The sequence below is a fragment of the Ambystoma mexicanum genome, chromosome 7q (assembly GCF_040938575.1).
Source record: "Ambystoma mexicanum isolate Mex_15411 chromosome 7q, UKY_AmexF1_1, whole genome shotgun sequence".
Taxonomy (NCBI): domain Eukaryota; kingdom Metazoa; phylum Chordata; class Amphibia; order Caudata; family Ambystomatidae; genus Ambystoma; species Ambystoma mexicanum.
Window position 1 is genome coordinate 1134190331 of NC_090941.1, and position 12965 is coordinate 1134203295.

Consider the following 12965-nt stretch of genomic DNA (forward strand, 5'->3'; position numbering starts at 1 on the left):
TGTTGGAGGCGGTGCAGAGAGGGCAGAAGGTGCAGGAGGATGAGCTGCAGCTAGAGCTGAAGATGGTGGAGGGACTGGGCGGGGTGACGTTGGAGGCGGTGCAGAGTGGGCGGAAGGTGCAGGAGGATGAGCTGCAGCTAGAGCTGAAGATGGCGGAGGGACAGGGTGGGGTGATGTTGGAGGCGGTGCAGAGAGGGCGGAAGGTGCAGGAGGATGAGCTGCAGCTAGAGCTGAAGATGGTGGAGGGACTGGGCGGGGTGACGTTGGAGGCGGTGCAGAGAGGGCAGAAGGGGCAGAAGGATGAGCTGCAGCGAGAGCTGAAGATGGTGGAGGGACGGGGTGTGTTGACGTTGGAGGCGGTGCAGAGAGGGCGAAAGGTGCAGGAGGATGAGCTGCAGCTAGATCTGAAGATGGCGGAGGGACGGGCGGGGTGACGTTGGAGGCGGTGCAGAGAGGGCTGAAGGTGCAGGAGGATGAGCTGCAGCTAGAGCTGAAGATGGCGGAGGGACGGGCGGGGTGACGTTGGAGGCGGTGCAGAGAGGGCAGAAGGTGCAGGAGGATGAGCTACAGCTAGAGCTGAAGATGGGACAGGGTGGGGTGACGGAGGCGGTACAGAGAGGGCGGAAGGTGCAGGAGGATGAGCTGCAGCTAGAGCTGAAGATGGTGGAGGGACGGGGTGGGGTGATGTTGGAGGCAGTGCAGAGAGGGCGGAAGGTGCAGGAGGATGAGCTGCAGCTAGCGCTGAAGATGGCGAAGGGAAGGGGTGGGGTGACGTTGGAGGCGGTGCAGAGAGGGCGGAAGGTGCATGAGGATGAGCTGCAGCTAGAGCTGAAGATGGTTGAGTGATGGGGAGGGGTGACGTTGGAGGCGGTGCAGAGAGGGCGGAAGGTGCAGGAGGATGAGCTGCAGCTAGAGCTGAAGATGTTGGGGAACGGGGTGGGGTGATGTTGGAGGCGGTGCAGAGAGGGCAGAAGGTGCAGGAGGATGAGCTGCAGCTAGAGCTGAAGATGGTGGAGGGATGGGGCGGGGTGACGTTGGAGGCGGTGCAGAGAGGGCGGAAGGTGCAGGAGGATGAGCTGCAGCTAGAGCTGAAGATGGGAGAGGGACGGGGTGGGGTGATGTTGGAGGCGGTGCAGAGAGGGCGGAAGGTGCAGGACGATGAGCTTCAGCTACAGCTGAAGATGGTGGAGGGACGGGGTATGGTGGCGTTGGAGGCGGTGCAGAGAGAGCAGAAGGTGCAGGAGGATGAGCTGCAGCTAGAGCTGAAGATGGTGGAGGGACGGGGCAGGGTGACGTTGGAGGCGGTGCAGAGAGGGCGGAAGGTGCAGGAGGATGAGCTGCTGCTAGAGCTGAAGATGATGGAGGGACAGGGTGGGGTGATGTTGGAGGCGGTGCAGAGAGGGCGGAAGGTGCAGGAGGATGAGCTGCAGCTAAAGCTGGGGGAGGGACGGGGCGGGGTGACGTTGGAGGCTGTGCAGAGAAGGCAGAAGGTGCAGGAGGATGAGCTGCAGCTCGAGCTGAAGATGGTTGAGGGACGGAGTGCAGTGGCATTGGAGGCGGTGCAGAGAGGGCGGAAGGTGCAGGAGGATGAGCTGCAGCTAGAGCTGAAAATGGTGGAGGGACAGGGTGGGGTGATTTTGGAGGCAGTGCAGAGAGGGCGGAAGGTGCAGGAGGATGAGCTGCAGCTAGAGCTGAAGATGGTGGAGGGACGGGGTGGGGTGATGTTGGAGGCGGTGCAAAGAGGGCGGAAGGTGCAGGAGGATGAGCTGCAGCTAGAGCTGAAGATGGTGGAGGGACGGGGTGGGGTGACGTTGGAGGCGGTGCAGAGAGGGCGGAAGGTGCAGGAGGATGAGCTGCAGCTACAGCTGAAGATGGCGGAGGGACGGGGCGGGGAGACGTTGGAGGCGGTGCAGAGAGGGCAGAAGGTGCAGGAGGATGAGCTGCAGCGAGAGCTGAAGATGGCGGAGGGACGGGGAGGGGTGATGTTGGAGGCGGTGCAGAGAGGGCGGAAGGTGCAGGAGGATGACCTGCAGCTCGAGCTGAAGATGGGAGAGGGACGGGGCGGGGTGACGTTGGAGGCGGTGCAGAGAGGGCGGAAGGGGCAGAAGGATGAGCTGCAGCTAGAGCTGAAGATGGTGGAGGGACGGGGAGGGGTGATGTTGGAGGCGGTGCAGAGAGGGCGGAAGGTGCAGGGGGATGAGCTGCAGCTAGAGCTGAAGATGGTTGAGGGATGGGGCGGAGTGACGTTGGAGGCGGTGCAGAGAGGGGGGAAGGTGCAGGAGGATGAGCTGCAGCTGGAGCTGAAGATGGGACAGGGTGGGGTGATGGAGGCGGTACAGAGAGGGCGGAAGGTGCAGGAGGATGAGCTGCAGCTAAAGCTGAAGATGGTTGAGGGACGGAGTGCAGTGGCATTGGAGGCGGTGCAGAGAGGGCGGAAGGTGCAGGAGGATGAGCTGCAGCTAGAGCTGAAGATGGTGGAGGGACGGGGAGGGGTGATGTTGGAGGCGGAGCAGAGAGGGCGGAAGGTGCAGGAGGATGAGCTGCAGCTAGAGCTGAAGATGGTGGAGGGATGAGGTGGTGTGACGTTGGAGGCGGTGCAGAGAGGGCGGAAGGTGCAGGAGGATGAGCTGCAGTTCAAGCTGAAGATGGTTGAGGGACGGAGTGCAGTGGCATTGGAGGCGGTGCAGAGAGGCCGGAAGGTGCAGGAGGATGAGCTGCAGCTAGAGCTGAAGATGGTGGAGGGACGGGGAGGGGTGATGTTGGAGGCGGTGCAGAGAGGGCGGAAGGTGCAGGAGGATGAGCTGCAGCTAGAGCTGAAGATGGTGGAGGGACGAGGTGGTGTGACGTTGGAGGCGGTGCAGAGAGGGTGGAAGGTGCAGGAGGATGAGCTGCAGCTAAATCTGAAGATGGCGGAGGGACGGGGCGGGGTGACGTTGGAGGCGGTGCAGAGAGGGCGGAAGGTGTAGGAGGATGAGCTGCAGCTAGAGCTGAAGATGGTGGAGGGACGGGGCGGGGTGACGTTGGAGGCGGTGCAGAGAGAGCGGAAGGTGCAGGACGAGGAGCTGCAGCTACAGCTGAAGATGGTGGAGGGACGGGGTGGGGTGACGTTGGAGGCGGTGCAGAGAGGGCGGAAGGTGCAGGAGGATGAGCTGCAGCTAAAGCTGAAGATGGGGGATTGAAGGTACGCATACATATGTAATGTTGTGCTCACACTTGGAGTTTGTACTAATCATCATATGCGTTAAAAGAATGTACTTTTTGCTAAAAGAAGAGGCCTTCTCTTTTATACGGTGGCGTTTAATGGCCATATATGAATAGCAATTGCAAACTAGAAAGAGACCTGCTGACCTGGCAAGAACTTGTTTTTAACAGAAGAATTGTGTTTGGTCACTGTATGTCGAAGCATGTTGAGCCTGCTAAAACTATCTGCAGATTACGGGTGGGGAAGGAATGAGTAAGCACAGCCTCGTGCACAGAGATACACAGAGGGGCACGAGAGAGAGCGAATAACAGATAACAGGAAACCACAATAGCAGATGTTGAACTGTTGACCTTGATGCAAAGTCATGACTGGGAGGAACCGCCTTGTGGTGGACATAATCTATGTGCAGCAATGTATGACAATGTAAAACAGATGGGTATAAAAGGACCACGATGTGCAGGGCAAAGGGCGGCACTTTGACGACTTGCTTTGCGAGACGTTTGAACTTGCTGCCCATTCGCGAATGCTTGTGCATTAATAAAGTAATGTTAACTTGGCTCTTTTCTGTCTGAGTTATTGCAGGGTCCCTCTTGTACTGGTTATGGACGGCGAGAAATCGCACCCACAATTTTGGTGTCAGAAGTGGGACGCGAAGGAGCGACAGTCCGTCACTGGGTGAGGAACGCCGCGGCGGAACCGGAGAAGGAATTGATCACGGGGCCCCAACAACTGAATCCGCACCTTTGATTGCAACCAACGCGTCATCCTTGTTTTTCCGGCTCCGTCGGCGGTGGAACAGCAGGCTGTCGCCCTTCGGGTCCGGAACACTCTGGCGGGACCCTTAAGATAAGTGGTATGGACGGATGCATGATGGAATAAGGGAATAATGATTCAGGGTTTGTGAAGAGGACGGTGGTAAGCCCGTCTATGAAGAAGTAATGTTGAAATGATGATATGATATGTTAGATACGCCAGGAGGATGTATTATTATTGTTAGCCAATAGGTGCATATTTGGGAAAGGTGAGTGTTTTAGGCAATTGCGGTATACCAACAAAATGGGTCAAGCGGCTTCCAGCAAGAGTGGTATAGGCAAGAGACACTATGCCCCTCTTGAAGGAACCCCTGCATTTGATATGTTGATTAAACATGGATTGAATTCAACATTGTTCTTAAAAGAATGGTCCGAATACACAAAAGATTTGATTGAGCATAAATGGCCAGACACCGGGTCCTTTGATGTGGACCGCATATCCAAAGTAGAAATAGAGTTAGTAAAAAGACGGGTTAGACCCGCACAGTTTGAGGCTATACGACTATGGAGGGTAGAAGCAATGCGCAGGCGCAATGCTCAGAATAAACAAAAAGCAAAGGAGCAGAAGAGAACGGTAAATCAAAAATTACATGATCTAGAGATAAAAGAGAAGGGTGAGAGGCTAGATCAGTTGGATAGACATATGATGATTAAGAACAGTGGGGGTATGTATCCTGCCGTGCCGGTGCCTCGATATGAAGATGTGATAGGGCTAGAAGCAGAACAAACAACGACTGAATTATTGTTTCCAGGAGCTACAGCTCCACCGGCAGACAGTGAGGGTGAAAGGGTGGAATTCCCAATGAAGTATGGGGACCCAGATAGGTTGATAGACCATAGGAGAACGACTACTGTAGAAAAGGATAGAGATGGAGACTTGCAAATCCTTATGACCGGGCTGTATGGCACACCCCTCAATGACAGCCTACGGGACCAATTGGGGCGTTTGACACCTTTGGAATTTAGGACAGTGGCCACTAAACTATATACCTTTCATGAGGGTAACTGTAAATTGAGAGGACAGAGTACTGCGGATCTGCCCTCAGCATATCAGGACGCTGTCGCGTTACTACCAGTGACTGCGTCCAGTGTTCAGTTATGGGGATGTATGTCCGACATAATAGCGGAAGTCATAAGGGGCGGTGTTGAATGGGAGAAGGAAAAGAGGGCATGGGAAAGAGAGGTGAGGGAAAGAGAGGCTAAACTCAAAGATGCAGACCAGGCGGGCCAAAACGTAGCTAATCGTATGATAGCATCCATACACTCGCAGTCCATGTCCACCCTGGTGAGTCTGATGGAGGGCCTTGGCTGGCCTATACAAGTAAACGTAATTAAATATCTTCTTATTAGGGTGGATGATATAGAAGAGGAAAAGGAGCCTAGGTATGTGTCCCAGTGGAATAGGATTAGGACTGAATTGGATAAGAAACTGCTACCTAATATAAGAGTGGATGATTCAGGGGCGGAAGAATGGAGGATGGCTAAGGTGGAGAAACTATTAAAAGATTATAAAAAAATAAAAGAGAAAGCTCTTAGTCATCAATCCTCTGTTTCGCCACCAGCGCAGGCCCTTGTAAGTGAACAAACAGACATGGAAAAGTTACTATTAATGCCAATGAGAGAGTGCCAACCCACCATAGAGGCAGCCACTGGTAACATGATGCGCACCTATGTGTATGTCCCTTTATCCCGAATTGAATTAATGCATATCACCAAGTCCATCCCCGACCCCCGTATAGACCCGGCAGGATTCTACAAAGAAGTGGGAAAGTTATTCAGACCAGGGTTATTTACCGTAGAGGATGTAGATAACATATTGTTAGCCATTGTCCCAGAAGAAATATGGACCCCCTTTCGTGCCAAAGACAATGAAACAATAAAATGGAAAGATGTAATGGATGCGAGCAAAAATAGAAAACTGCATGAGGAATATCCTGAACCCCTAAGGGGGCATGGCATGGCAGTCCTGAGGGCTCTAGAAAAGGTGTTACCCCCATTTGATGTGAATGTGGAGAAACTGTCCGCTGTGATACAGGGTGCAAGTGAGGAAGTAGCACAGTACTTTCTGCGTTATGAAGCAGCATTCAAAGCGCACAGTGGGCTAGAGATAGGGTCTGAAACGGGCCAACGGTACTTTGCCACAAACTTTGTAGAGGGGCTCCACGGGCCAATTCAGGAGAACATTAGGAGGGCAGAAAGTACATGGATGACTAGGAACCCCCGGGATCTCCTCGAAATGGCTAGGTATTACGAAAGAGGGGAAAGAGTGAAGGGACAACAAAAGGCACGACAAGAGAAGGATTTAAAAACCAAAGTGTTGATGCAACAGTTGCATCAAGGGCCCCAAGGCAGGTATAACTACAATAATAACGGCCCGTCACAGGGCTATAGCAGCAACATGATAGGGGGCCAAGGGACAGGAAGAGGTACAGTGCAAGGAGGTGCGCTATATGGGAGGAGGGATGGGCTACCCCAAGATGTATGTGCCTTCTGCAAGAGACCCGGACACTGGAAATCCCAGTGTCCCCAGAGTGGTGGGAGAGGAAGGGGCGTACGGCCCCCTTCACAGACAACATTTGCCCCAGGAAATAGGACTGGTGGGTACGGCAACCAAGACAATAGAATGTTTAAACCCCCTCAACCCAATGCCTTTGACGGACAAGCAAGAGGGGATGTTCCCTGGCCGGCCCCGCCTCCCCCCAATCTACTGTATCAGCCACAACAAACGACACAAGTACAAGGTGTATGCCAGGGTGAAGAATGTGGAGAAGGGGTATACTATAACAATGATTTTCAGGATAACACAAGCGATATGTCCTGAGGATGCCGGAATGAGATAGCGGGAGTGGTGCAGGTTCCTATAGACCAAAGGGGGCCTTATGCCTCTATTAGGATCGGCCCCCACCGAAACTTGAGATGTCTGGTAGACACGGGAGCTGGAAACAGGCACACCTGATTATACTAAGAGATTTTGCCTTTTTGTTGATGAACAGGAAGGTTGCGCTGTGTCAGTCTTGACACAGGAACAAGGGGGTAAACAGAGACCATGTGCATATTTTTCTAGCACTCTGGACTCAGTAGCTCGAGGCCTACCCCCATGCATGAGAGCAGTAGTTGCAGCAGCGACAGCCCTAAAACAAAGTGCAGGTTTCATCCTAGGGAGTGAAGTAACAGTAAAGGTTCCACATACGGTAGATGTTCTTCTGAATAGAGTGCATACACAGCATTTGACTACAGCTAGACTCACACAGTATGAGATGATCCTGTTTGCCAGTAATGTAAAAATTGAACGGTGTAACACTTTGAATCCAGCGACACTGCTTCCTTTGCCCACCTCACCTGATGACATTAGGCATGATTGTGTGATTCAAATGGAAGAACACACTAAGGGTAGAGCAGACCTGCAAGACACCCCGCTGGTTGATAATGAGGGTATATTATTCTGTGATGGTTCCTGTTTCAAACTGCCAAATGGGGAGACAACAGCAGGGTATGCAGTAACTACAGGGGAACAGTTGATTGAGAGTGGGAAAGTGTGTGAGAAATCGGCGCAGGCGGCAGAATTGATTGCGCTAACTAGAGCATTAGTGTTAAGCAGCGGCATGAAAGTGACAATTTATACTGATTCAGCCTACGCGCACGGGGTGGTTTCCAGTTTTGGTAAACTCTGGGGAGAGCGTGGCTTCTTAACCTCTCAAGGTGATACTATTAAACATGCCCGATTGATTGCTGAATTATTGCAAGCCCTTACGCTGCCCAAAATGGTGGCCGTAGTGAAGTGCTCAGCGCATAAAAAAACACTGGATTATGTCACGCAGGGAAATTCTTTGGCTGACCAGATGGCTAAACTAGCTGCCACAAGGGACACTCGGTGGGAAGCCCGACAGCTCATAGTGGGGAGGGATGTGACTATGGAAGGGACGAAGGAGCGCGTAAAGGAAATCCAAGCAGATGCAACCATTGAAGAAAGACTATCTTGGCACAAGGATGATCAATATGAGGAGACGGTAGATGGGCTATGGGCACATACCAAAACGAACACCTGGGTACTACCTGACGCATACTTACCTGTGATAGTGAGCGTGGCTCATGGTCCAACCCACGTTAACGCAAGAACTATGGAAGAAGTTTTAAGTACTGTGTGGTACAACAAAAGATTGGGAATGTATTGTCGCCAATGGGCAAAACAATGTGAAATATGTGTTTTATATAATGTGGGGAAAGGTGTACCGGCCCCGGCGGGCCACAGTAAGTTACCCACCTGCCCTTTTGAGGTGGTGTATATGGACTTTATACAGCTGGAGCCTGTAAATAAACATTCCTACTGTTTGGTGATGAAATGTGGGTTCTCAGGATGGGTGGAAGCATATCCCCTGCGGGACAATAGTGCCACCTCCACAGCACAATGCATATTGAAACACTGGATGCCCTTGACTGAAATGGCCGGATGCATTGTCTATTGCATTATTGAGTATGCGTACTATGCCTAAGCGTACACATGGTTTATCTCCTTTCGAAATTGTTATGGGGCGCCCACCAAGTATTGGGACCCCCAAATCACCTAAGAGATTGTCTGAGCAAGCATGGCCTGCATTACAACAGTACTGTATTGGGTTAACTAATAGACTGATTTCTATTAATGCACAGGTGAACGCAGTAGCTCCATCTCCTCTGATAGGAGAAGGTCACGACGTGCAGCCCGGTGACTGGGTTGTTATAAAAGCCTTCGATCACACCAGCGGACTGCAACCCAGATGGAGAGGCCCGTTTCAGGTGCTCCTCGCAACACAAACTGCGGTAAAAGTTGATGGCAAACCGCACTGGTACCACGTGAATCACGTCAAGAAGACGCTGCCACTATTGATTCCTCCAGAAAAGGGAACCGACAAACCGCAGGTTGCAAGTGTACTGCCAGATGCCAGTGACAGGTGTGCCCATCGCCTCCGATCCCGTGACGTGTATGTGCCAAGCAACGTGTAAGGACACTGTTTTGAACTTTGATCATTAGGGAGATGAACATTTGGACTCTCTTGTTGGTTTTAGCAGAATTGTGCCTTACTGAAGACGACGGGCTTGTAGCCTGAAGGGCCTTCGGCGTTCCCCTCCTGGGACAGGCACTGCGAGACGTGGGACAGATCGGATGAAGGTTTTCAGTGAGACCTACCACTATTAGAGTAATAAGGACACTGGTGCTTTAAATAGGGGATATTGCTATATCGCTAGGTTGCAACTGATATACGCTGTATACTGAGCCATATACTGAACTATGTCTACACCCGTGTATGCTGGTTTAGTCCCTGAACGGATAAGTGTATGCTCCTCAAACACAGAAGGTAAGAGGAAAATACCAGTTTGTACCACAAGAGGCAAAATTTTGTTTTCTGTATGCACGATAGTAGTACTAATAGCATTTGCCATAATATTCTGGTATCTGGAACATCCATCTAGATATGAATTAAAGAACCTATTGCCCGAGTCAAATGAAACAGGGAGAACAGATTGGGTCAAGAGCAGGAATCGAGATGCCTATGACCAACACGACCCGGAAGACTATGCTAAAAATGAATACGTGAAGATAATAAACACAACATATGGGGTAGTGAATAAAACTGATTGCTGGATCTGCACCCACATGCCCCGACATAGCAGTGAAGGCATCCCAGTGTACGCATCGCCAGTTACTGAGGATGCCGGGTGTACATTAATTTACATGAGAATAGTGTCAGCACAGCAATACATGATACCAAATACCGCTTGTTATGTTAGAGGAGAGAACAAAACCCTTCTAAAGGAAAAGATACGCTATAAAATCAAAACTGAGGGAATCGGGCTTGCACCTGCTATGGTACAGATAGTAAGAGAACCTCCTCCCCCTATCACCATCACACAAGAGTTTAGGCCAAAGAATATATGTTTTAAGAGGAGCGCAAGAGGTAATCAAAGAATGATCTCGGGGTGCAGTCAAATGGTGAATCTAAATAACTACACAAAGGGATTGTTACAGATTGAAGGACATGCCTACGTCTGTAACAAGAGGGCTTATTTGTGGTTAGCCAAAGATTTTGTTGGGGTATGTTACATAGCCAGAATAATGCCGGCTGTGATGGTATATGCCCCGTCTACTCTGCATAAAGAAATACACAGCAGAAATAAACGAGCAGTAAACCCAAAAATTCCTACGTATCAACCTACAGGATGGGAAACGTTTATAGATCTGATGGGGGTCCTGGTTCCTCCAGCGGGCATCTTTATGAACAGTCAAGAAATCCAAAAGCTAAGCAGGGCCCTTGAGTTCGTAATCGAAGAATCTGCAGACCTAATGGAAAACATCACTTATGAAATGAAAGCAATTCGGCTAGTGGCTCTCCAAAATAGGTATGTCTTAGACATACTCACTGCAGAAAGGGGCGGAGTCTGTTTTTTGGTGGGATCCCAATGCTGTGTTTACATACCAGAAGGGAGTACAGGAATCCTGGATGGAGTAAACAAACTGCATAAAGTGGCGGATAGCATCCACCAGGAGGAAGGGTCAGGAGATAGCTGGTGGATGAAGCTCCTGAAAGAAATTGGATGGCAACTTCTTACGCCTATACTGGTTCTAGCGGCAATAGTTGTAGGAATTTGTCTCTGCATCCAATGTTTCCCGGTATGTGTGTCGTGCTGTGTTTCCATGTGTTCTTCCAGCATAACGCGCCTAAATCCAATGGATAAAAGCCACGTACAACAGGAATTTTTTGACATGGGAGGCCTGGAGAAGATTATGGTACATACAGTATGTGATGATGTTGCTTTCCTGCCATCTGCTTATGCTAGGAAGGTTTAGATTGATGCTCAAGTGTGAGCAAAGGGTGGATTGAAGGTACGCATACATATGTAATGTTGTGCTCACACTTGGAGTTTGTACTAATCACCATATGTGTTAAAAGAATGTACCCTTTGTTAAAAGAAGAGGCCTTCTCTTTATACAGCGACATTTAAGACCTGCTGACCTGGCAAGAACTTGTTTTAACAGAAGAATTGTGTTTGGTCACTGTATGTCGAAGCATGTTGAGCCTGCTAAAACTATCTGCAGATTACGGGTGGGGAAGGAATGAGTAAGCACAGCCTCGTGCACAGAGATACACAGAAGGGCACGAGAGAGAGCGAATAACAGATAACAGGAAACCACAATAGCAGATGTTGAACTGTTGACCTTGATGCAAAGTCATGACTGGGAGGAACCGCCTTGTGGTGGACATAATCTATGTGCAGCAATGTATGACAATGTAAAACAGATGGGTATAAAAGGACCACGATGTGCAGGGCAAAGGGCGGCACTTTGACGACTTGCTTTGCGAGACGTTTGAACTTGCTGCCCATTCGCGAATGCTTGTGCATTAATAAAGTAATGTTAACTTGGCTCTTTTCTGTCTGAGTTATTGCAGGGTCCCTCTTGTACTGGTTATGGACGGCGAGAAATCGCACCCACAGTGGAGGGACGAGGCGGGGTGACGTTGGAGGCGGTGCAGAGAGAGCAGAATGTGTAGGATGATGAGCTGCATCTACAGCTGAAGATGGTGGAGGGATGGGGCGGGGAGACGTTGGAGGCGGTGCAGAGAGGGCGGAAGGTGCAGGAGGATGAGCTGCAGCGAGAGCTGAAGATGGTGGAGGGACGGGGTGGGGTGATGTTGGGGGCGGTGCAGAGAGGGCGGGAGGTGCAGGAGGATGAGCTGCAGCTAGAGCTGAAGATGGCGGAGGGACGGGGCGGGGTGACGTTGGAGGCGGTGCAGAGAGGGCGGAAGGTGCAGGAGGATGAGCTGCAGCTAGAGCTGAAGATGGCGGAGGGACGGGGCGGGGTGACGTTGGAGGCGGTGCAGAGAGGGCGGAAGGTGCAGGAGGATGAGCTGCAGCTAGAGCTGAAGATGGCGGAGGGAAGGGGTGGGGTGACGTTGGAGGTGGTGCAGAGAGGGCGTAAGGTGCAGGAGGATGAGCTGGAGCTGAAGATGGTGGAGGGGCGGGGTGGGGTGATGTTGGAGGCGGTGCAGAGAGGGCGGAGGTGCAGGAGGATGAGCTGCAGCTAGAGCTGAAGATGTTGGGGAACGGGGTGGGGTGATGTTGGAGGCGGTGCAGAGAGGGCAGAAGGTTCAGGAGGATGAGCTGCAGCTAGAGCTGAAGATGGTGGAGGGATGGGGTGGGGTGATGTTGGAGGCGGTGCAGAGAGGGGGGAAGGTGCAGGAGGATGAGCTGCAGCTAGGGCTGAAGATGGTGGAGGGACAGAGCGACACTGGAGGCGGTGCAGAGAGAGCGGAAGGTGCAGGACGATGAGCTGCAGCTACAACTGAAGATGGTGGAGGGACGGGGCGGGGTGATGTTGGAGGCGGTGCAGAGAGAGCGGAAGGTGCAGGACGATGAGCTGCAGCTACAACTGAAGATGGTGGAGGGACGGGGCGGGGTGATGTTGGAGGCGGTGCAGAGAGAGCGGAAGGTGCAGGACGATGAGCTGCAGCTACAACTGAAGATGGTGGAGGGACGGGGCGGGGTGATGTTGGAGGCGGTGCAGAGAAAGCGGAAGGTGCAGGACGATGAGCTGCAGCTACAGCTGAAGATGGTGGAGGGACGGGGTGGGGTGACGTTGGAGGCGGTGCAGAGAGGGCGGAAGGTGCAGGAGGATGAGCTGCAGCTAGAGCTGAAGATGGCGGAGGGACGGGGCGGGGTGACGTTGGAGGCGGTGCAGAGAGGGCGGAAGGTGCAGGAGGATGAGCTGCAGCTAGAGCTGAAGATGGGAGAGGGACGGGGTGGGGTGACGTTGGAGGCGGTGCAGAGAGGGCAGAAGGTGCAGGAGGATGAGCTGCAGCTAGAGCTGAAGATGGTGACGGGGTGGGGTGACGTTGGAGGCGGTGCAGAGAGGGTGGACGGTGCAGGAGGATGAGCTGCAGCTAGAGCTGAAGATGGTGGAGGGACGGGGCGGGGTG

General features: G+C 52.1%; 1 long non-coding RNA gene across 1 annotated transcript; it reads left to right on the top strand.

Annotated features, from left to right (window-relative positions):
* Positions 1-3180: 3180 nt before the first annotated feature.
* LOC138528688 (uncharacterized) lies at positions 3181-11412 on the top strand. Its single transcript, XR_011284206.1, has 2 exons — positions 3181-3744; positions 8662-11412. It is a non-coding gene; the product is annotated as an uncharacterized lncRNA (long non-coding RNA).
* Positions 11413-12965: the final 1553 nt, after the last annotated feature.